General features: G+C 40.5%; 1 protein-coding gene across 1 annotated transcript in view; it reads right to left on the reverse strand.

Annotated features, from left to right (window-relative positions):
• Positions 1-5000, reverse strand: part of si:ch211-137a8.2 (uncharacterized protein LOC777613 homolog) — a 47577-nt gene that overhangs the window by 4874 nt on the left and 37703 nt on the right. The window lies entirely within an intron of this gene.

Here is a 5000-nt window from a genome sequence, read left to right on the forward strand (position 1 = left end):
TGAAATAAATATACTTCCAAATGCCTATCTTTGTGCGACTTAAAATGATTGTGCATAATAGTCCATCCCAATGCAATATTCACATGCCGATATGTTGTTAAGTGGGAATGAAGGGATGTCAGGACTCAGGCTGGTCTCATACATGGTTCATAGCTAAACATATGAAAAGTAATGCACTGTAACCTGTATGTAACCCACAGAATCAATTTGTATGTTACCCATGTTACATACAAATAAATATTAAAAGTAAATATTTTAACCCAAAAATCAGCCTAACCAAATTGTTTTGTTGACTCGACCTAACCAAGTTATTTTGTTGCCTCAACCTAACCAAGTTGTTGTTTTGTTTCCTCAACATAAGCAAGTTGTTGTTTTGTTGCCTCAACCTAACCAAGTTGTTGTTTTGTTTCCTCAACATAAGCAAGTTGTTGTTTTGTTGCCTCAACCTAACCAAGTTGTTTTGTTGCCTCGACCTAACCAAGTTGTTGTTTTGTTTCCTCAACATAAGCAAGTTGTTGTTTTGTTGCCTCAACCTAACCAAGTTGTTTTGTTGACTCAACCTAACCAAGTTGTTTTGTTGACTCGACCTAACCAAGTTGTTGTTTTGTTTCCTCAACATAAGCAAGTTGTTGCTTTGTTGCCTCAACCTAACCAAGTTGTTGTTTTGTTGCCTCAACATAACCAAGTTGTTGTTTTGTTGACTCAACCTAACCCATTTACTTTGAAAAGACTCTGCTAACAAGCGAAAATTGACACATTTATAGGACAAAGGCATAAAGAAAATGACAAATAACATTCTTAAGATATCATATGAACGGTTGTATGAGGATACATTGCCACTGTCAGAGATAGGCGACATACGTTTGTGGTATTTAGGGAGAACACTGTGTTGTCTGTAAGATAACTTCTCAGGGCAACTCCTCATCTTTAATATACATCCACTAAAAGTGCCACTGACAGGCTTAGATTGTTATAAGAAACCATGTTTCGTTGGCTCTTTGATTGATCACCGCCTGTTCTTTATCGTCTCATGTGACTTATTGCCCGGAACACACCGTTTTTTTAATAAATATATATATATTTATTTATCAAAAATAAGCATAATGGAGTTGCAGCCCCAAAGAGTTGGCTAATCAATTCAATTCAGTTTATTTTGTATAGCCCAATATCACAAATTTGCTTAAGAGGGCTTTACAATCTGTACACATACGACATCCCTGTCCCTGGATCCTCACATCGGATTAGGAAAAACTCCCCAAAAATAACCTTTCACAGGGGAAAAAGGGAAGAAACCTCCAGGAGAGCAACAGAGGAGGATCCCTCTCCCCAGATGGACAGAAGCAATAGATGTCATGTGTACAGAATGAACAGCATTACAAAGTTACATAAACACATTACATGAATATGACAATGTATGAATGGAACTCCAATCCATGAAACAGAAGGGAGGTAGAGAGGAGGGGGGGCGGGGCAATCAGCAGGGCCAACGCGAGACCGGCTAACCAGGCATCAGACACCGCCAGGTCCAATGGACCCTATGAGATGTGAAGTCACAACAACTCCGGGGAGGAAGCAGAGTTAATAAGGTGCAATGGAGAGATGTAAATTCATCCATAAGGAGAGAGAGAAGAGGAGATAGGTGCTCAGTGTATCCTAAAACATCCCCCAGCAGCCTATAAGCTTATAGCAGCATATCTAGGGGCTCGACCAGGGCAAACCTGATTCAGCCCCAACTATAAGCACTATCAAACAGGAAAGTCTATTCTTAAATGAGGTGACTGTCTGCCTCCCGGACTGAAAGTGGAAGCTGGTTCCATAAAAGAGGAGCTTAAAAACTGAAGGCTCTGGCTCCCATCCTAATTTTTTGAACTCTCGGAACCACGAGTAGCCCCGCATTTAGTGAGCGCAGCTCTCTAGTGGGGCAATATGGTATGGACTAGCTCTGCTAGGCTCCCTTAAAGCGGAGTAACTTCACCCAAGAGCTGACAGAGCATGCCGAGGAGGAGGAGGAAGAATGATGCGTCAAATTAATGGGAGTTTGTTCTGCTTTTAGTCTGAGTTTGCAGACAAGCTGCCCCAAAACATCGATTAAGATCCTCTGCACCGCTGCTCCCAAATCTGGGCTTGCAGGTTGATTTCTGCTCCAATTTGTTTTGTGCTCACTCGATAGTTTTGGCAGTAATGAACCTCCATTAGAAAGTGCCAATGCTATTACCAACAAACACACGTTCGATCAAACCTGCCTGTTGTAAATGAGCGTGCACGAAATTGCTTCACTTATATATAACACACACGCACACTCTTTTATCAGATTTGCCCCTCGACAAACTTTTCTTATTTTCTCTTCGGCTGCAGTCTGATTAGATTAGATTTTACTTTAAATTTCATGATGCAGCAGCAAAACATTTTGTACAATTTTTTTCACGAATATACAATACAATGAAATACAAATATACAGTACAATAAAATAAAATAAAATAGCAGGGCATGTTACATTTAAGAATGGTATCTCTCTTCCCTGAACACGGACAGTTATCTGCTCGCCAGTCAGGTTAAAGTGCAGCCGGACTTGATACATAAATCGATGGACGATGAAGAGGAGAATAAATAGGCACCGGTGATGAGAAGAGGTTGAGAAAATGAAGTCTGATGGAGAGAGTAACACGAGCGAGAGGCTGGAAAGAGAGAACACAGAGGGGGAGGGTATCGTAGAGGACAAGTCTTGTGGAATCAGTCTTTGCAAAAGATGGAAAGATAAAAAGGCTGATGATTATGAATATTGATGGAGCTTCTTGTGAGAGAGTACATGACTGTGTGTGCTGGAACATCGTCTTTAAAGTTAAAGTGAGAAAGTGTGTGTGAACTACATGTATTAAGGACCTTAACATTTGAGAATATGTAGGCTCAGATTTAGATTGTGACAAACTTAATGCAGTATAATTAAGGAATCCTGTCCAAGGGTCATTTCTGTGTGTGTGTGTGTGTCTAATTCATTCAGATTATTTGTAAATGTTTTTTTCATGAATACTTTAACAAAGAGCTTGAATATTACGCCGCAAAATAAACAACATTTTTTCAGAGCTCTGTCAATTAAAATGAGCATCAACCAATCAGTTGTGGAACAGACATTCAAAAAGTACACGTATATTGTACAAAATGAAGGCGTCGGAGTCCAAACCAAGACAGCAAACTGTTCTACTCCTTTCAAGGTTCCTTCCGTTTTTACTTTTCACAAGAAAAGTCCTCGACATATACACAGAGGGTGCTCAAATTCACTCAGGAGCTCAGGCTGTCAGACAGGCTGCCAGATGCTGCTCTGCCTCAAAAGGATGCCGTAGTCAGGGGCGTCGTTAGGCCAAAATGTTCTTCAGCCCCCCCAAATAATTTGGCATTATTGGCTTTAAAAGTTTTTTTTAATTTTTTTTATGTCATTAAATTAAACTATTGTTTCTGACATGAACTCTAACATGCTACATATGTGCATGTGTTCTGGTTTGTATGTTTTCTCCCCCTTCAAATTACAATCCAATAGCCTATCATCATCATACTTAACGATATAATCCCCAGGCATTAGGACCTTGGGGAGGCTGCTGCCAAGTAACGTCTCTCGTCAATGACATCCAGGATTACAGCCAATGAGGTTACCTCAAAGTAAATGATGCACGGAGTGAATTTGTAAGTCCAGGTAGTTACAGAATGTGGCTGTCGGTGGTTGTTAACGAGTGTTACCTGCTTACATTCAGATTTACCTGTAAGTCCAGGTAGTTACAGAATGTGGCTGTCGGTAGTTGTTAACGAGTGTTACCTGCTTACATTCATGTTTACCTGTAAATCCAGGGAGTTACAGAATGTGGCTGTCGGTAGTTGTTAACGAGTGTTACCTGCTTACATTCAGGTTTACCTGTAAATCCAGGTAGTTACAGAATGTGGCTGTCGGTAGTTGTTAACGAGTGTTACCTGCTTACATTCAGGTTTACCTGTAAATCCAGGGAGTTACAGAATGTGGCTGTCGGTAGTTGTTAACGAGTGTTACCTGCTTACATTCAGGTTTACCTGTAAATCCAGGTAGTTACAGAATGTGGCTGTCGGTAGTTGTTAACGAGTGTTACCTGCTTACATTCAGGTTTACCTGTAAATCCAGGGAGTTACAGAATGTGGCTGTCGGTAGTTGTTAACGAGTGTTACCTGCTTACATTCAGGTTTACTTGAGGCAAATGAAAGGGAAGTTAGAAACTGTCTCCAGTGAGCGAGTGTGAACGAGCGAATTCGAAATACAAGAAATAACTATCAACATCTCTCTATTCTTTGCATTAATATATATTATAATATTTTTTTACATTGAATGGTATAATTGACACTGAACTAGTTCATCTTTATCTCAGTGATAGTGTCCAAATGAGCATAAAATATCACTATGACCCTGAAATTCTGTCTCTTATGTAATCATATACTGAATGCAAGCAAAACTACAGAGCAAAATCACACTCTTTCTGATTGAACCAATCTATGATCAGTCAGAAACAATGGATTTCAGGGGGCCCAAGCACGCAGACATTCATAAGGGTGAAACTCCCCTTGGGGCTTAGCCCCCCCCCCCCCCCCCTTCTTGGAATCCTACAAACGCCCCTGCCGGTAGTCACGTGAATCTAGTCAAACCACATTGCTGCTGGTATGAATACTTTTGATGCAAAATATTCGCAACCGAGTATTTCATGCGCTTCATTCCTCCCCGCTGTGTAAAGGTATTGACACAATGCATTGTTTGAACCCCTTCAATCAACATGGTGCTTTGGATTTAATGCTAACATCAACATACTGAAATGGTCCCGGTGCCAATGCCACCACACCGATGTTTAGCAGGAATAATGTTTATCATGTTCGCCATCTGCAAACATTAGCTCATTATCAGTGAACACAAAGTACAGTTGAGGGAATGGCATTAGTTCTGCACGTATTTGGCCCTAAACCAAAGTGTTGGACACACACATAATACTTGTTAG

This window comes from Cyclopterus lumpus, chromosome 25 (genome assembly GCF_009769545.1).
Source record: "Cyclopterus lumpus isolate fCycLum1 chromosome 25, fCycLum1.pri, whole genome shotgun sequence".
Taxonomy (NCBI): domain Eukaryota; kingdom Metazoa; phylum Chordata; class Actinopteri; order Perciformes; family Cyclopteridae; genus Cyclopterus; species Cyclopterus lumpus.